The sequence below is a fragment of the Artemia sp. Qi Xiang Cuo genome, chromosome 15 (genome assembly GCF_049724085.1).
Source record: "Artemia sp. Qi Xiang Cuo chromosome 15, ASM4972408v1, whole genome shotgun sequence".
NCBI lineage: Eukaryota > Metazoa > Arthropoda > Branchiopoda > Anostraca > Artemiidae > Artemia > Artemia sp. Qi Xiang Cuo.
Genome location: NC_142808.1, coordinates 23,550,538 through 23,571,449, shown reverse-complemented (window position 1 = coordinate 23,571,449; position 20,912 = coordinate 23,550,538). Strand labels below are relative to the sequence as shown.

The window sequence follows — 20,912 nt, the reverse complement described above, 5'->3', positions numbered from 1 at the left end:
CAAAAAACAGCATTTTGAGATAAAAAGGCTCTCTATCAGTAATTGACTAGAAATTAGCTAAAAATATTATTAAGAGATAGTGAAGAGATAGCAACAGTGGGGCCAGAGAAAATTGGAAAGATTAAAAAAAGATCGGTTTCTTTGACATGCAAAAAAATTACATTATATTTAGATATCTCCGAGGGAGGGGGTAGCAGAGAAATTTAAAACAATAGTTGGGGGATTATAGAGAAAATAACATTTTTAATATCTCTGAGACACACTTTTACAGTGTTGAAAAATAGTGAAAAGAAAAGACTAAAAAAACATTGGAAGAAATAGATATATATTACTATAACTAGAGGTAAAAATGCTCACATTTGCAAATTCCGGCTGCACTTGGGTGCCAGATGGTCCGGGTAGCGCATGTTGGAGGGTAACCTCATGATCTTGTATAGGCGGGGCAGGTCCTAAGACCCTCGACAATGTATGATAAGGGGGTGACGGGCCGGCTATTTCTTGATCTTGCATAGGTGGGGCTTCGGCATTGTAGTTATCCGCCCACTCTCTCTTTAACTTTCTGCCAGGCTGCATTGGGGCTGCCTCACCATCTCTTGCTCTCTTAGATGGAGGGGGCACACATTCTTCACTATTGTCCTTAAAAGAAGAAAAAATAAAGTATGGAAAATAATTTCCCCCTTTTTTTACAGAAGAAAAATTTGTACTCATAACCTAGCCATAATTTTGTCTAGAAAAGCATTTATCACTAAGAAACCCCCTCCCCAGCATTGTCATCAAAGCAAAAAGTAAAAATATACTAAACTCAGAAATCAAATGCTATTTTAATTAATTAAAAAAGCTTATTCATAGACATCCCAGCCCCTTACTTTTCACGCAAAGAAACACTTTGTTTTCACTTTACAACGATGGCGATAGATATAAGGCATGTCCCCCTCCCCCCTTTCAGCAATGTCCTAAAGATATTGCTAGTAATTATTTTTGGAAATAATCCCGTTTCGCTCTTCCATACAGGTTGCGAATCCACAAGCTTAATAAACAGCAATCTCTATCTGCGTGAAAGTGTTTTTAATTTGACTGGAAAAACAATCCTTTTTGATCTGTGGAACCTTTGGCTAAACCGCTAATGTAAGGATTGACATGCAGGAAGTGCAATTGTGGGGGTGTCAGCTAATTATAATCTTGCGGAAATGTTTTGTCAATTTAGTGGCTTAATGGCTAAGGGATTGACATAAAGTTGACTGTCACTTTTAGATAGGCTTACGAAAAGAATAAATTTATTTCTATTGGAAGAATTATACTTGTAAAAACAGTGTGAGGGTTTTGAGGGGGTTTATGTAGTAAAAAGAACATATTTTATGTTTTCTAGCGAGTATAAAGATAGCATTGTGGAGTTTTTGTATTAGAGTGGGAGGGGGAGGGGATTTACTTAGATATACTGGAGGGTGACCAAGGAAAATAATTTTATTTTGAAAATAAATAATGAAAATGTACTCACACTGTTAATCATTGCAGATGAAGCTTCAAGGTCGATAATATTCAGTGTTATATCCATTGTGTCCTGGAACTTTCTGAATGTTTAATCACAACGCATGTCCTTTATATACGAAATCCCAAGAGTGAATAGTTATGTAATGGGGAAAACCATATGTAAGCGAGCTTCTGATTGGTCTAGAAGGAGATATAACCGAGTCTCTGATTGGCTTAGAAGGAGATACGTGATCCTGTTTCCTATTCCTGGATCTTAACATTAGCCCCGAGCGTGCACTTGGCCAAACAACACCAGCAAATAAATCGATCTTGGAAAAAAGAGGGCATTGACCCACTTCGATTACGTAATCATTCTCCCTGGGGATTCCATGCCCATATTTGGTGTGGGATTGGGTCTGACAGCACAGGTGTTCTCCCTAGGGAATCTATACCCATATTTGGTGTTTGTACGGAGTTAGAATAAATTGTAGATGGCAGCAGGTGTGAGTCCTGGGGCCTTTAGATAGGTATCTACTAGTATCACAATTAAGAATAGACGAAGAAGTTGAAGTGAAAGAAATAATTTCACACTTCTCTTTATTTAACAAAAGGCCAATCCTGGAAAAAGTATTAAAAACAGAAGATACAATTTTAAATAGACCAGTCCTACCCCGACTAATTAGGAGTAAATCGTCAGCATACGCAAGATAAGAAACATTTGAAAGATCAGAAAAATCCATGGTGGAGGTTTTTGGCAAGTACGCCAGAAAGGTAAATTTTAAAAAGTATAGGTTATGAAACGCTACCTTGTCATACACCTCTTTTTATTATAATAATAGTGGTCGGAGAAGGTTTCAAACTGAGGAAAGAATTAGAATATTAATACTTCAGAAGCCGAATAAGAATAGCGAATATAAAAACTGGGAGTGCATAAAACTGTCAAATACTTTCGAAAGATCTAAAGCACAAATAAACATTCCTTTACTCTTAGAACTATTATCCAGAAGAAGAGCTACTAAAATGCGATAAAGATGTTGACAACCCAACCCAACCCAGAGCGAAAATCAAACTGGTTCTCTCCTTCGTTAGGCATATTAGTTAAATGGGGAAGAATTATAGATTCAAGAAATTTACTTATATTACAAGACAGTTAGGATGGTATGAAGAACAATCAGCAGGAGACTTTCCCTGCTTAATATTGAACTTATATTGCCACATAGGAAACCCTAAGGAACTCTCAAAGTGCAAATACACATCTAAAAAAAAAACAGCTGTAGGTGATAAGCTAGTGGAAGGCAGCATTACGAAAGACACATTTTAGATATCCCATCTGCATCAGTAGAATCAGACTTTAAATTCTTAATACCACTACAAACAGTGGAACATATGATGGGAATTGCATGTCGCTGCGAAATACGGATAGATGAGAATGGTGCAATAAGACGAGAATACACAGCATGTACGACATAATTAACAGACGAAAAAACAGAAGAATAATACTTCTGCCAGATAGAGTTAATCACTTTACGCCAATCATGTTTATTCACAGGGCAGTCCATGCCACGAAACCTCACTGACCTAAGATCACCTCACACCCGGATCATGGGTGGCCGGACACGTTCTAACGGAACAGCTGTACCTTCTGCTTCTTTCAGACATGACACTATTTATTTATAACATAAACTTAACTCAGAGACTTTATCAGGCTCCACATATTGAAGATGCAGTAAATGATAGGGTACGCGTATAAAAGATAGCAGGGATGTAAACGTTTATATGTATATCAAGGTATCTGCTTTTTTTAATTATGCCTGGATAACCATTTAGATAACCATTTTAAATCTCAAAACTGATGGAACACAAGGAAGCGAAAAATTGGTATCCGGCGTTTACTCCCCCAGATTATACCCCCCAAAAAATCCCCCCGCGGAAAATACCCCCCCCCTACTGGAAAATATCCCCCCGGAAATACTGCCCGCTGAAAATAACCCCCCCCCCTCGGAAAATACCCCCTGAATAATACTCCCCTGGAAAATAACCCCCTGTGGAAAATACTCCCCCCCCACATCCGTGGAGAACTAGGCTTTCCAAATCACTCTCTCAAGTTTATGCAGTGTAAAATTCGAGAACACACCAGTTTTTTCGTTAGTTTTTTCGTTACTTTAAGGTACAATTATTCTGCATATTAGATAGATAGATAGATAAGCGTATTCTAAAGCCAAATATGCGGCCATGATCACAGTAAAAATAACATAAGTGAAAGGCACAAATAACATAAACTTTGATCAGCAATCATCATTAAAAACTTAAATGAAACACTATATTAACCTAATAATAATAGTGCTTAATACTTGGAAAAACAGACATTGAACAAAATAAAACATTTAATACTTGGAAAAATACGCCTAAATGAAACATTACATTTAGTCCATACTGGGATTTTTTTTTCTTTTTTTTTTTAGTTAACAAAATTTCCAGATATCTCGTTGTTCTTCTGGAATTTTTAGTGTCCATATACCAAGAAAGAATTGCTTTCTGACTTCAAACTATCCAAATACTTTACCCCCCCCCTTCCTCTGTGCAAACATATAGCCCAAATTATGCATTTCCCATATATTCTGGCACTTGTTTTTGTCTTGTCGGGCGCTAAGCTGAAAAAAACTAACGAAGAAACCGGTTTAGTTCTCGAGTTTTACACAGCGTAAACTTGAGTGAGTTTCCCATAATAAACAAGTAGCCTATTAAAACTCCTTTCCCTACGGAAATATAAAAAAAACTCAAATACAATTCTCAAATTTAGAAAGCCTTATTTTACAGGGGTAGGGTTTTCCGGGGGTATTTACCGGGGGGAGGGGATTTTCCGTGGAGGGATTATTTTCTGGGGGAGTTTTTTCTGAAGGGGGGTATTTTACAAGGGGGTATTTTCCACGGGGAGTATTTTACGGGGTATTTTCCAGGGGGTTATTTTCCGGGGGGAGGATATTTTCAGTGGGGTATTTTCCGTGGAGTATTTTCTATTTTCCGCGGGGGATATTTTCCGGGGGCAATCACCGGGGGGGGGGGGGGGTAAGTGCCTAGAACCCAAAAAATCACAGATAGGGGCGGGTAGTCAACATCATGTTCATCATTATGGACTGTTACATTCGAAGAAAAGATGCATGAAGAGCACACAACGTGGTTAATGTCAGCAAGGCCGCATCCAGGATTTTTGTTCGGAGGGGGGGTTTACCCGATTTTTTCCCGTGGACTTTGTCTAACATCCTCGAGCAACATTACGTTAGCTCAAAACCGTTAGTCTGCCCCTTGCGAACGAGGGCGCGTCCAATAGGCATACTTTCGTATCTTTAAGGGGATTTTTTTTTTTTTTTTTTTTTTTTTTTTTTTTTTTTTTAGTAACGCAATAACAAGACAAGTATTTACATACAGTTAAATACTACAAGCTAATTTTTTTTTTTTGAGACAGCAAAAACAGTTAACTTTGAACAGTCGATGAGTTCTGGCGTAAGACTTCCAGTTAAAAAAAAAAATTCGTTTATTGAGAGAAAAGCATTACTTCTAAAATAAAAAGGCAAAAGAGAGTCAAATTAGTGCAGTATCAGCTGACCAAAGTCATGATCAAATACAAATTTTGCTCCTTGAGTGAGTCGGGGGGCTGAAAGATCTCCCTGTACCTGGTCAGGATGGATTGATGCTGAGTCTTTCACCCTGGGAAATATAGAAGGATCCATCCTTGTTTTTTCGCATGCAGATCACATTTAGCGAGCCGTCAGAGGAAGGAGCATCTACCTCCAAAACTGCAAAATAGTTGTAAATACGCCCCATGAAGAACTTTGCGATGAACCAACGTCCGTCCACGCAGGTTGGCGGGTAATTTGAACCCGTTGTGGCTACTGCTCCACTAGGCAGCATAGAGAGCCCACCGACTCATCAACTTCCATTTCAGACTCGCTCTCGCATCCTGTTGGGAGGTCAGTCGTGTCGGACTCACAACTTGAATGACTTGAATCCTCTGCGTCTCCAATACTTTTCCCTGGTGCGACGCCAAGACGTTTGCGTGTGACGTTCCTCACAGATTTTTTAAATCTGCGGGCTTGCAGGACATCCAATAAAACTTTGTTGACGTTGTCTGCAACCTCGTGCGAAGTTTGCTGGGCCGAAAGCGGGTGGTCCGGGAAGACTCTGGACCGTGATAAGCACTTGGCAAAGCCATATTTAAGATTTGCTTTTCCATTTGTGGTGAGACTTTCCAGAAGTAGCTTTAAAAGATGGGGGAATTTTTCTTTTCTTACCGTGGTTTCGTTTGGGTTGTCCATTTTATAATCATCAAGCATTTTCCTCCATGCCCTTTTCATTGGAGCGAAAAAAGCGACGTCTAGCGGTTGCAGTATATCTGTAGCGTTTGGGGGGAGGCATACAAAGCGAATGTTGTTTTCTCTGCAGACTTTCAACACTTTGGAAGAAAAGTGAGAAGACAGGTTGTCACCCAACAAAACTTTCATTCCTGCTCTCTTCTTCAGATGATGGAGTGCTAGCGACATAAACCACTCTTCAAAAACTTCGCTCTCAAACCGTTCGGACTTAGATACAGCATACCCAGCTCCTTTGGGGCCTCCTGTACGGCATGAGCTAAATATGCCCTTAGCTTCATAGCACACGAATGGTGGAAGCAGTTCGCCTTCTGCATTTCCACATATCATTAGGGATATTGCTCCCTTTCTTTCATTCATTATTCTGGAGGGGTATTTGGCACCTCTTTTCACGATACATTTCTTTTTCCCGGGGTTGTCGGTTAAGTTAGTCTCATCATAATTGTAAATATTCGAAAAAGGCACATCCTGAATAGTCACTTCTAAATTGTCATAGTACTCGTTCAACATTTCAGACGAAACAGAAGCCTGTTTCTTTGATTATCTGGTGACGGTTCTGAATCGAAGCTTTGAACGATGTCGATCTAGGAAGGAATTGATAAAATCTCGTCCAGGTACATTATTCTTAAAGCAATCTACTCTTTTTCCAACTGATTCAAGATAACTTTTGACTATGAGTTTATACTAGAAGCAATCGACGGGGAACCCCCCCCCCCCCCTTCAGCACAGGTAAGCAATTGAGAGACTATGGCTTCTTCTTCGAGCTCCGACAATACGGTCGGTCTTCCCACCTTTTTGTTGTGCTTTTTATTCATTCGGTGAGAAAGAGTACCCAAAAAAACCCGTATTTCTCTGAAGCCTTTCTCATTGTTAGGTCTCCTTTTCTTATGTCCTCAAGAGCTTTTCCCATCACCTCTTCATCATTATTCGCATACTTTCTTGCATTTGCTGGTCTTGTGTATGTTCTTGGCATCTGCAAAAATTCGACACATTAAAAAACCAAAAAAAAAAATAAAATCAACTGGGGATTTTGAAAAAGGTCAAGAAGATTTATTTTAGTGAATATTTCGGTAAAACCGAAAATACGTTAAGAATTCAAACAAAGCCAATACTAAAATAACAATGATGAAACCAGAAGGAAATAAAACCAAAATTTTGAAAGGAATAATATTTGCAATTCAAATTATTTTGCAATTCTAGGTTTTTCCAAAAGAGACGAGGAAAATCCCACAAATTTTTATCTAAAATCGTCAGCAGTCTTTGCACAGCAAGCTGTGAAAGACGACTCTTTCAAATTGTTTATGCACACTCTATTAGCGTGATAAGCACTTGGCAAAGCCATATTTAAGATTTGCTTTTCCATTTGTGGCGAGACTTTCCAGGAGTAGCTTTAAAAGCTGGGGGAATTTTTCTTTTCTTACCGTGGTTTCGTTTGGGTTGTCCATTTTGTAATAATCAAGCATTTTCCTCCATGCCCTTTTCATTGGTGCGAAAAAAGCAACGTCCAGTGGTTGCAGTATATCTGTAGCGTTTGGTGGGAGGCATACAAAGTGAATGTTGTTTTCTCTGCAGACTTTCAACACTTTGGCAGAAATGTGGGAAGACAGGTTGTCACCCAACAAAACTTTCACTCCTGCTCTCTTCTTCAGGTGAGGGAGTGCTAGCGACATAAACCACTCTTCAAAAACTTCGCTCTCAAACCATCCGGACTTAGATACAGCATACCGAGCTCCTTTGGGGCCTCCTGTACGCCATGAGCTAAATATGCCCTTAGCTTAATCACACGAATGGTGGAAGCAGTTCGCCTTCTGCATTTCCACGTATCATTAGGGATATTGCTCCCTTTCTTTCATTCATTATTCTGGAGGGGTATTTGGCACCTCTTTTCACGATGTATTTCTTTTTCCCGGGGTTGTCGGTTAAGTTAGTCTCATCATATTTGTAAATATTCGAAAAAGGCACATCCTGAATAGTCACTTCTAAATTGTCATAGTACTCGTTCAACATTTCAGACGAAACAGAAGCATGTTTCTTTGAGTAGTTGGCGACGGTTCTCAATCGAAGCTTTGAACGATGTCGACCTAGGAAGGAATTGATAAAATCTCGTCCAGGTACATTATTCTTAAAGCAATCTACTCTTTTTCCAACTGATTCAAGATAACTTTTGACTATGAGTTTCAACTAGAAGCAATCGACGGGGAACCCCCCCCCTCCCTTGGCACAGGTAAGCAATTGAGAGACGATGGCTTCTTCTTCGAGCTCCGACAACACGGTCGGCCTTCCCACCTTTTTGTTGTGCTTTTTATTCATTCGGCGAGAAAGAGTACCCAAAGAAACCCTGTATTTCTCTGAAGCCTTTCTCATTGTTAGGTCTCCTTTTTTTATGTCCTCAAGAGCTTTTCCCATCACTTCTTCATCATTATTCGCATACTTTCTTGCATTTGCTTGTCTCGTGTATGTTCTTGGCATCTGCAAAAATTGACACAGTAAAAAACCCAAAAAAAAATAAAATCAACTGGGGATTTTGAAAAGGTCAAGAAGATTTTATTTTAGCGAATATTTCGGTAAAACCCATAATACGTTAAGAATTCAAACAAAGCCAAGACTAAAAAACCAACGATGAAACCAGAAGGAAATAAAACCAAAATTTTGAAAGGAAAAATATTTGCAATTCAAATAATTTTGCAATTCTAGGTTTTTCCAAAAGAGACGAGGAAAATCCCACCAATTTTTATCTACAATTGTCAGCAGTCTTTGCACAGCAAGCTGTGAAAGACGACTCTTTCAAATTGTTTATGCACACTCTATTAGAGCGAGGTAATACAGGAACTTCAATTTTGGGTGATGAGATTTACCCCACCACTCCCATTGATTGCTAACGGACTTCCATCAAAGAAGAAGCAAAAGTAGGCCTTAAAGAATTAGGAAGTGGTCCAAAATGTAATCAGTAGTTAAAACCAAGTTTAACAGCTGAACTTGATTTGCGTTTTCCTGGGATCAACAGATGGTTTCCTAAAGGTCTGATCGCAATGGTTTCCTAAAGGTCTGAACAGCAGAGCAAACACTTTTAATGTAATCTTATTAGTGTAATTTACTCCACTTGTTTTGATTAAAAGTGGGTTAAAAATAAACATTATTATTATTACACCAATTCATCGCAAATTTTAACAATTGGCCAGCAGAGAACATTGAAATTCATATTGTAGTAAGACAATGCTAACTTTGAACAAATGTTCAAAGTTACCCCGAAAAAACTAAATATTTGCGGGAAACATTGAACACTGCCGCCATATTGAACCTATGGAATTAGGAAGAGATTTCTCCAGAAAACCTAACCTTTCGGCTCCTCAGCTATAGAAAAATGTCAAAATGAAAGTCCTAGTTTAGTTTATCTAAGTAAAAAAGGGTAACTTACTTTAGGCACTTTTTCCCAATTTTGAACAGCTCAAATTCTCTTGCAATTAACAAGATAAAAATTTTTTCCGATGCTGATTTCAAGAACTACCAACTGATTCAGACGCCATCTAGCAAAAATCTAGTAATAAGTTCGAACGAGTAATTCCACTGTTGTGCGATAGAGAGCGGATAATGTTTGTTACTGATTTTGTTCAAAGTTACCCCTAACGTTCAAAGTTACCCCTTTCTACGGTATATATTTTTTAGTTGTTTTTTTTTAGCTAAAAGTAAGGGCGAATATCTATAAAACGAATCCAGGCGACGGTTTTTCCCTGCAAAAATGTCGGTGACCTTGTCAGGGCAGATGTCAACGTCCCTATGGACTGCAAGGAGGGCTAATCCACTCAATCGTTCTTCTCTTGTTGAATTTCTCAGTCAGGTTTTGAGCCTTCTGAGCGTTGAGAAAATTTTTTCCAGAGTAGCGGTGCTAACAAGTAACGCCGCAAGAACAGCCAGAAGAAGAAAAACGTTTGGAAAAAAGGTGGCGTCGCATGCCTGTAGCGAAGACACAGAACAAGTAGGCCTCTCTGATACCGGAACATTCCACTTGATGCGCCATAGCTCAATTTCTTGCTTCAGACAGTCTGGCTCGGGAAGAATGTCGCCATGCAATTCAACCAATGACTCCAGGTTTAATGCCTTCAGATCAACAGAAACAATTTTGGTAAGACAAAGGACGCTGAGATTTGACAGCAGTTTCTGGTGAAGCACAAACCGTTGTTTCAGCTCGGAAGTGAAATGAACCAGGAAAGGAATAAAGAGCGAGGTTCTATAGTGGTTGAGAAGGTCTGGATTGTCTGCATGCATACTCCGGTCACCTCTCGTCCTTTGACGAGTCATCTCTAGTCCTAAGTCACTGGAAAAACGCTGAGCTTCGTCGAAAATAAACGTGAAAACAGTAGCAGCATTTCCTCACATTTCCTTTGTTTTTGAAAGGACAATTTCCACCTGCCTGCATGCAGCTGCCAAATCACAGTCAACTGACTGAAGAGTCTTGCACAGTGGAAGCGTAAGGCAGAAAAGCTCTTTGACCACATGGAGACACTCAACAGTTTGCTACTGGTTCATCGTGTCCAGCAACTGCGCCGCTTTTGTAGAATTTTCTGCATTTCCGTTCTCTTCAAGAGCTTCCAGGGATCGCAGGATATGGTCGGTAGAGCTCAAGAAAACGCACGACTGAATCGTGACGCTCCACCTATCTTGTTTCGTAGAGTCCGGTTAAAGCATGTTTCCTCGAATCCGGTAGTATTTCGTTGATCTTCCCTTTTAAATTCCAGACTTGTGAAAAGACACCGAAGAAATGCTTAGACACCAGAACTGAGCATACAGAAGAGATGACCAAGTTGAGACTGTGCGCACTACCATGGATGTAAAGCGCCTACGGATACTTTTCACTTATAACAGCCTGGACACCGCCAGGATGCCCACTCATCGCTGCTGCACCGTCATATCCCTGACCAACCATCTTGTTCATATTAAGACCAAGACTTTCGATATATCGTAGAATTCATTAATCCAGACCTTTCCGAGTCAAATAAGAATTTGAAGGAAAAACCAATAAATCCCTCATGCAGGTTCCCTTTGAAAGTTTAGCGACCACTAAAAAACAGCTGCTTGGTATTTGAAGGGTCCAATGTTTCATCAGAAAGCGCCAAAAAGTATTGAATTGTGTTTACTCTTTGCACAATAGAGTGCTGATGAAGCTCCCTGGATGCGGCGATAATACCATTCTGGATGATGGGAGAAAGATATGTGGCATTTCCGGCCGCAGAAAGAAGATGGTTCTTTAGAACATCGTCACCGTGTCTCGCCCTCAGCCGCAGTACTGCTCGGAAGTTGCCATCAAGTACTACTGCGATCACTGTATAGTTTAGAGATTAAGACACCAAGCGGTTAAGTAAATTTCTCAGAGAAGCACAAAACTTCATAAAATTGTAGTAGAGCGGTTAGATCTGTTATAATATGAAATATTATGGGTTGATCTGGATAGTTGATCCGACACGGATTGCTAAGAAGAAATTCATCAGGATGATAAAGGATAGGGGTGAGAAAATCTGCATTACGCTTAAAGATACATGCCAGACCCCCTGAAGGACGGCCCCCAGTTACCCTTGCAAAGGTTAGAAATGTTGTGTGATTTGGACTCCTCCGCAGAAAATTAATGCTAGTGATGTCAAAAGATGTTCTTACAAACAAACTATATCGTACTGGCTGCATGGTTTATCGAACAGTTCGTCGTAACGAACTGTATCTAAGGAGTGACCCGGCTCAATAGTAACCGGAACTCTAAATAACGGCTTTTTGGTACCAATAAATTTATCAAAAGAATCATATTTTTTGCTGATTTCAAATGCATAAGCTTCATCAAGTTAAATATTAACCATCAAAAGTTACGCGCCTGAGAAAATTTGCCTTATTTTTTGAAAAAAAGGGGAAAAAAACCCTAAAAGTCATAGAATTTCAATGTAAATCAAACAATCAGATTCAGCGTATCAGAGAACCCTACTATAGAAGTTTCAAGCTCCTATCTGCAAAAATGTGGAATTTTGTATTTTTTGCCAGAAGGAAGATCACGGATGCGTGTTTATTTGTTTGTTTTTTTTATGTTTTTTTTCAGGGGTGATCGTATCGACCCAGTAGTCCTAGAATATCGTGAGAGGCCTCATTCAAACGGAAATTAAAAGTGTTAGTGCCCTTTTTAAGTGACCAAAAATTGGAGGACAACTTGGACCCCTGCCACGCTCATTTTTCTTTCGAATTGACCCAATCAAATTTTGAGACAACCATTTTGTTCAGCATAGTCGAAAATCTAATAAAAGTGTCTTTGAGGATAACTTAATGCCCCACAGTTCCCGGGGGAACGGATCCAAGCTATGAACTTTGCAAATTGTTTACATATAGCATTGATTAATGGGAAGTATGCAGACGATTTCAGGAGGGATTTTTTTTTCTGGTGGGGTATCGGAGGAAGGGGTTACGAGGGGATGATATTTCCATGGAGGACGTTTCCTTAGGGGAAGGGACACTTCTATGAAGAGCGTGCCTGATTTTCCAGCATTATTAAAAAAAACGATCAGAAATTAAACAAAAAAAACAAGTTTTTTCAACTGTAAGTAAGGAGCAACACTAAAACTTATAACGAACAGAAATTATTGCGTATATGAGGGGGTTTGCCCCCTAGTCAATACCTCGCCCTTTTCGTTAAAGTTTTATTTAGTTCTTTCAAAAGAGCTATCTATTCTAATTAACCGGCCTTTGTGATTCAGGGGGTTGTGATTCAAGCAAAATTTTAACTTTAGCGTAAAGAGTGAGGTATTGACTAGGGGGGTGAACTCCCTAATATACCTAATAAAAACATACAAATTTATAAGTTCGTTACGAAAGTTAATTCGTAAGTTACGTCAGAACAAAATTTCGACAAAGCTATTTAGCCAAAAAAAAGTAAAATTAACACGCAAACTATGTTTTAATTATTCATGTACGGTGAGCCAAAATCAAATCTGCATTAATTCAAAAACGTTCAGAAATTAAGTAAGTAAAAAAATAAGTTTTTTAACTGAAAGTAAGGAGCGAAATTAAAACTTAAAACGAACAGAAATCTGTCCGTATATGAGAGGGGCAGTCCCCTCCTCAACGCCTCGCTCTTCATGCTAAAGTGTGACTCTGTCTCACAACTTTATCTTTTACAGCAACAAAAGCTTTAGCGTAAAGAGCAAGGCATTGAGGAGGGGACCGCCCCTTTCATATACAGAATAATTCCTGTTCGTTTTAAGTTTTAATGTCGGTTCTTACTTTCAGTTAAAAAAAACTTGTTTTTTTTCTATTTAATCAACAAAAAAGTCTTTGTCCTTAGTTCTGTTAATACTATACAATGTCAAAGAGAACTGGAAAGTCATTGATTTGGATGCGGAACCTTTTTGAGTCTCCCTTGCATAACAGGACAAACTAAGCTGTAAGATGGGTGAATTTTATCCCAGTTAGCACATCTCCGGGGGGGTGCATGATTTACCTCTTGTAGAAATATGAGCTTCAGCGCAATGGGTAAATTTGGGGGTATTAACCAGACAAGTGTGTTGAAAGATGTATGGAGAGTGACATTTAAAGCAGCATTTGGGAAATTCTTTGTATTGGTGAACCCGACAGAATTCATAGCCAAGCTTCACTTCTTCCTTAAAAAAAAAAAAAAAAAAAAAAAAAAAAAAAAAAAAAAAAAAGAGTAAAAATAAGAGTCCCTGAACTCGGGTTCAACAGACAGAGATGAGCCAAGTCTCTTTATGTTTTTAATGCCATATAAAGTAGAAAGCATACCAGTATCCACCAATGGTGTCGTTTCGGGAAGCGGAAAGGGGAGTAGTTGCCCTCTCCCAATAATTCGAATAAAAATATTATTATATAGCCCATATTCATTGACTCTCTGGATGTAAGTCTATTCACCAATTTGAAATAGAATACTCCTATTACCCCTCGAAAGGCTCCATGGCCAGGGATACAAGGGGGACATAATAACAACAGCAACAAAATCAATATAAGCAACAACAGAAAAAAAAACTATATGCCTACGCTGACAAAATAATAGATTTACCAAAGAAATTTTTTTTTTTGGCTCATATAACGATAATATGACTCATAATCAATGTCAATTTAGAAGCACTAGTTTATAAATGAACGTTCTGAAAGTTTCGAAAATTTATCAATCCTACATAAATAATTTTTCCATCTAATATCAAATCGAATATCAATATCAAATCGAGGTAACATATTTTATGAAAGTTAGATACCTGTTATTTGCTTCAATGAATATCAATGAATACCAAATAAATGCCAAAATCAATATTCTCCTCCGTAAGGCTCTATGGCCAGGAAAAAACAGAGAAGAAAAAATTTATAGAAATACATTCATCAAACAATTTCAGACAATCAATTCAAATCACCAAATCAAGAAATACCCCCCCCCCCCACACAAAAAAAATACAAGCTAGGCAAGGGAGTAAAACATGAATCCACCCACACAAATAAATTACAGAACCAATCCAGAGACTTCAACTCACCGGAGAACCAAGAAAAAAATAAATTATTTGCAAGAAAATCTCCAACATACTTTTTGAAGATACAAAACGAGTGGCAGCCCCGTGCAGACTCCGAAAGGGTGTTCCAAATCGTATTACAAGCTATTAGAGGGTCAAAGTCAGACCGTATTGACGTATTATAAGGTATTTGTAAATTATTGGAAGTGCGGAAAAAATAAGTCGATTGCCCGGAAGTAAGAAATATTTTATTACATAGGGCAGCAGGAAGCTGGCCATGTAACCTCAAAAAGTTAGCAGAAGCACATGACAGAAAAAAGAGAGATCTCAAGTCAAGCAAGGGTTTTAAGTACGGAACAGTTAGTATCCTGTATAAGAGTCCTTGCTTTATCATATAGTTTTGAAAGGGGCTTCAGTGATGAGGTAAAAGTTGACATCCAGATAAAAAAAAAACAATATGAAACAAAAGGCTAAACTAGGCTGTGGAATGGGAGTCTTAGTATTGACCCTGGAAAAAATCAGTTTCCATTTTTTAAGGATGCCGGAGCTTCTGGTCGTTTTAATTTAAATAAGGTCAGTACGAGGCTTGAAAAGGAGATTTTGATTAAACAATATACCTAGGAATCAAGAGCAACAATCCTTAAGGCATATTTAAAAAGCCTTTGATTAAATATATTTCATTTAAACCAGAACAAGCTCTTTAAACTCTTGAGAAAAGAAGAAAATGTGACTTTCCAATATTTATGGCAAGATAATTAACACTAATCCACTGAGTGACTCTTTCAAAAAGGGCAATCATGTTTAAACGGAGATCAGACTCAGTTCTACCGGCTGTGCCAAGAGTACTGTCATCCGCAAAAACTATAAGTGTATCAGAGAATGACGATCTCTTGTCACAATCATTGACAGTTGTAGGTTGACAAAGACGACAACAGGTTGTATGTTTTAGATTTTTAACCACATTTATAAGGTCATTAACGTAAATTAAAAAGGTTATCGGCCCTACCACAGATCCTTGTGGAACACCAAACTCAATTTCAGACGGATTGAAAAAGAGAGGATCAACCGAGATAACTCAACAAGATAAATATGATAAAAACCAAGAATAAGTACTCCCTCGTATTCCAATATGGGATAGTTTCCAAAGAAAAACCTTGTGTGTTATTGAATCAAATGCTTTTAGTTCATCGAGAAAAAGAGCAGCAGGTATCAGACCAGAGTTAAGAAATATATGTACATAATTCAAAAGATTCACACTTGCATGCTCAGTTGAGTGCTTTGCCCTAAAATCAAACGGGAGATCATGAAAAATATGTTTAGAATTAAGAAAATCAAGAAGTCGAGAAAGTTTAGCTTTTTCAAAAATTTTACTAGCCACTGATCAGAGAGATATAGGACGATAACTAGCAGAGTCACTCCGTAATCCACCTTTAAAAAGTATAATAACACGAGATCGCTTTAAAGCACTTGGGAATACACCCTTTTCAAAAGACATATTGACAAGTCTCGTAATAGCAGAAATGATTAGAGAAAGAATGAACTTTATTGCCTCAGTAGTTATTAGGTCTGGACCAGAAGATGAAGAACCCTTCAAGTCATTGACAATTCTGGCTATTGCAATTTCATAGATAGGCTCCAAAGCCATTGATTTAAGACAAGGAGGTCCAAGATAAGATCTAAAATCATTTAGAGAAGAAGAAGGACTTAGACCCTCTTGCCCCTCCTCTCAAATAAAAAAGCTGGAGCTACGTCCATGGTGTCCAATCTGGTTGGAACACCTCGTATTATTTCAAAAAATCGTTTAGAAAGTGCATTAGTAAAAGTAGGCTACCCATCATTTTTTCCTGCAGAGAAGCACAAAATCCTCACTAGCTGATTTCTCAATTTTGATGTACCATTTGTCTTTACGGGCTTTACACAACGTATTAATTCATGGCAATTGACATCATAAATGATTGTTCTTCATTTCAGAGGATCAGAAAGGCCAGGGGGTATATTCGAAAAAACTATGGTTGAATAAGTATCTGCAGTTAACGCAGGTCAACTTCAAGGGGAGTTTAGATAATAAAGCTGGTTGTCATCGAGGGCTGAAGACATACCACCGACAGTTTGATGCAGCTGGTTGATTTTGACTAATAGCGAAATATTAGTAGTTGCTGGAAGGCAGGGCACTTTGGAAGGAAAATTGATCACAAAAGTTTGGTGGGACAGAGTAACCATTTTTATCTCTAGCTATTAGAGGCGAAATGTCGTCACTAAAGTGGTTTGAAATATCATTGGAACCGTTCCTCTCAGGACAGTCCTCATTGAGGGCACACATCTCCCAAAGTTTTGCTTTAGCATCCTTCACTTGATTTACATTAACGAAAAAATCATTTCATATTTCTTAAGACCATAGCTGCCTTAGCTGCTATGGCATGGCTACTATAGCTGCTTACTGCGGCAGTTTACTTTGATTCTTGAATTATGATGTAAGGAGCTCCGCTTCCCATAGCTATCATTCTACTCATTTTTGCTATAAAGTTCAAATATTTGCCATATAACCCCATATATAGCTTAATACAGAATGAAAAGAGCAGTATAACTGATGAAAATTGGTTTGATGCTTTAAAATTAACCTTTACTACTTCTACAACATAATTAATCCGATCCTTGCACATACTGCTCGTTAAAAGGCAAGCTTTGTAGCTATTTCTTCCTTTCTTCTATTTGTTTCCTCGAATTTCACTACAATAAGAATTTATAGTTCCCTTTCTTAGATATTTGTAACAAGAGGCTGCGTTTCATACTATTTTAGCTGTTTGTACCGAAACTACAAGCATAATTTTTGCTTAAGCAAATGTTTATCCTTGATAACTATAAAGCTCCATCTTTTACTATTGATATTGCCAGCAAAAATATTCTGGGCATCTTCCATAATGCTTAAGGTGGTTGCACTCCAGCTCTATAGCACCATTACCCTGAAACGGAAACGTAAGTCAATATTAGAGCCAGTGATCCATTGAATGAAAACTGAAGAACGTTTACCAACACATTTTTGCAAGCTTTTTCAAATATGCATTAACATAAACAGTGGAATAGTGTTGCCAAAGTAAGGAGTGAAGTGGACTCTACGCGTTATCAAATAATAAGAGAAAAAAGCTTTTTTCTCTTATTATTTAGCTCAACGGCCTAAAACTCAACGGCCTAAGACTTCTTTAAGAATGTCTGCTCAGCTGTAGCTATCCTGCTACTAAATTTCAAGCGAATACAGAAGCTCTCCTGTTTCAAGAGAATACAGTGGCACTCAGAAGGGATGGTGACCTTTAAAAATCCATCCCCTAAAGGTAGCCCAATAGTAACCAAAACTCGAAAAAGGAATTCTGATGACGATAGATATACCAAAAGAATCAGCTTTTTATTCTGATTCTAAATATACAAAATTCATTAGGTTTAATGTTACTGGTCGAAACCTATGAGAATGAGTTAAATGTGCAATAAATGTTAAATGATTTTAAATGTCAAATATGGCAGCATCTGGTGCACTGGTTCTCACTCTCACATATAATATACAAGCCGTTCAGAAGCCAATCCAAGTCTAGAATATTAGTAACGAATGTAATTCAAAAAGAAGATAATTTGCTAGATGTAATACATGACGTTACCCAAAAAGAGAGTGAGAACAGCTGTTTTTCTTTTCTCAAAAAGAAGAATGTGCATTCAAACCAATAGGACGTTTGCAATGGAAAAGAATGTTACATCTAGAGTTGCCACTCCAACCAAATTATTGGTAAATATATATATATATATATATATATATATATATATATATATATATATATATATATATATATATATATATATATATATATATATATATATATATATATATATATATATATATATATATATATATATATATATATACTCTGTCTTGTGAAGACAGAGGAATAAATTGTAAAAAATCTCGTGACTAAAAACTTTTCCTTCTTCTTATTAGCCTTAAAATTTTGCAAACGAGAACTAATGAGGTTGAGTCCGAATCTTTTCGACTTGAACTTTTAAACTTTTGATTGGCTTAAAATTTCAAAGTGAAGAATTAAACAACAGATTTATAAATGATAGGGTTGTTGATCTCTCCAAAAACGAGGAACTGTTTGTCTCCCCACTATGCTTAAACGCTTCTTATTATTTTTTTATCATCCCCAAGACTCTATAAAAAAAACCATCCCAAACACACACCCCCTCTCACGTCCCCTCTTTCAAGTCTTGGGTTTTTTACATCTATTGGCTTGTATGATTTAGGGAACAAGGGAACTAAATAGATATAATTGGATTATGTCATTATTGGCATTATTAGTAAGGAAGGGGGATGTGACGAAGATATAAAATGTTAAAAAAATCACCGTTCATTGGAAGATTAGGAAGATGCATCTTAGAACAAAGATTATGATGCTAGAAATCACGGGAATGACATTTTTCATGTGTGGTTCTGAAACATAGGCACTGGCAAAAAGTTGAGAACAGTATTCTAGATATTTTTTAGAGATTTTTTTATCCCCTCTCATATGAAGAATAATTTCTGTTCATTCTAAATTTTAATGTTTTTTCCCACTTTCAGTTGAAAAAAACTTGTTTTTTTCTTATTATTCGATAAAACGTAGAGTCCACTTCACTCCTTACTTTGGCAACACTGTTGCACAGTTTATGTTAATGCATCTTTGAAAAAGCTAGCAAAAATTTGTTGGTAAACGGATGTTTCTTCAGTTTTCATTGAATAGATCACTGGCTCTAGTACTGACTTACGTTTCCGTTTCAGGGTATTGGTGCTACAGAGCTGGAGTGCAACCACCTGAAGCATTATGGAAGATGCCCAGAATATTTTTGCTGGCAATATCAAAAGTAGAAGGTGGAGCTTCTATAGTAATCAAGGATAAACATTTGCTTAAGCAAAAATTATGCTTGTAGTTTCGCTGCAAATAGCTAAAATGGTATGAAACGCAGCATATACTTAAAAATATCTAAGAAAGGGAACTACAAATTCTTATACTGGTTATATTCGAGGAAACCATTAGAAGAAAGGAAGAAATAGCTACAGAGCTTGCCTTTTAATGAACAGTATGTAGGAGGATCAGATTGATTATGTTGTAGAGGTAGTAAAGGCCACTTTTAAAGTATCAAACCAATTTTCTTCCAATTTGTAAACTGATATACCTGATAAATGTTTAAATGTGCACTTCTTACCAAAACCCTTACGGAGAAGAGACTGAGTTATACTATTATTTTCATTCTGTGTTAAGTTGTATATGGGGTTATATTGCAATTGTTTGAACTTTACAGCAAAAGGGAGTAGAAAGATAGCTATGGGAAGCGACGCTCCTTGTATCATAATTCTAGAATCAAAGTAAACTGCCGCAGTAAGCAGCTATAGTAGCCATGCCATAGCAGCTAAGGCAACTATGGTCTTTAGAAATATGGAATGGATTTTTTCGTTAATGTAAATTAAATGAAGGATGCTAAAACAAAACTTTGGGAGATGTGTGCCCTCAATGAGAACTGTCCTGAGAGGAACGGTTTTAATTATATTTCAAACCACTTTAGTGACAACATTTCGCTACTAACAGCAAAAGATAAAAATGGTTACTCTCTCCCACCGAACTTTTGCGATCAATTTTCCTACCGAAGTACCGTGCAATTTGGAAACTGCTAGTATTTCGGCATTAATGAAAATCAACCAGCTGCATCAAACTTTCGTTGGTATGTCTTCACCTTTCGATGACAACCACCTTTATTATGTAAACCCCCCTTGCAGTTGACCTGGGTCAACTGCAGATACAAAGAGATTGACAGAGACAAAAAACACATACAAATACATAGATTCAGTCATACAAACAGACAAAGAGAGGCACTGGGACAAGAAAACACCCGACCAGACGCAAAGGCTTAGAAAGTGATACATACAAATATACAAACAAATACACAATTCAGACATACAAACAGACATAGAGAGACACTGTGACAAGCAAACACCCACCCAGGCACACATGTACAGAGAGTGAGAGAGACAAAAGCGCATACAAACATATAAATATTCAGACATGCAAGCCGACAAAGACAGGCACTGGGACAAGTAAACATCCGCCCAGACACACCAGCAAAGAGAGTGAGAGAGACAAAAACCTTTCAAACACACATATTCGGACATAAAATCGGACAAAGAAAGACACTGGGATTAGCAAACATCCACCAAGAAACACAGGCACAGAGAGTGAGAAAGACAAACACGCATACAAGCATATATATTTAGACATACAAACTGATAAAGAAATGCACTGGGACAAGCAAACACCCGCCCAGACACAAAGGCAAAGAGAGTGAGAGAGAGACAAAATCATTTACAAACACACAAAATTTAGATATACAAACAGACAAAGATCGGCACTGGGACAAGCAAACGCCCTCCCAGAAACACAGGCTTAAGGAGTGAGAGATAAAAACACATAAAAATACACAATTGAGACATACAAACAGACAATGGTAGACACTGGGACAAGCAAACACCCACCCAGACACACAGGCAAAGAGAGTGAGAGAGACAAAAACGCATACAAACACATCA

The 20,912-nt window shown here is 37.8% G+C and overlaps 1 protein-coding gene across 5 annotated transcripts in view; it reads left to right on the top strand.

The window, feature by feature from the left end:
* The window catches only part of LOC148943465 (uncharacterized), a 328,640-nt gene that overhangs the window by 255,114 nt on the left and 52,614 nt on the right, over positions 1-20,912 (top strand). For 2 of the 5 annotated variants that reach the window (XM_089101812.1, XM_089101813.1), the window contains one exon: positions 19,113-19,284. The exons of 2 other annotated variants lie outside the window; for them this stretch is intronic. The gene's annotated coding sequence lies outside the window, so the exon portion shown is untranslated. Of the gene's footprint in view, positions 1-19,112; positions 19,285-19,335; positions 19,447-20,912 lie in introns of those variants that run through there. One more of the 5 variants, XM_089101814.1, reaches the window with a different exon arrangement.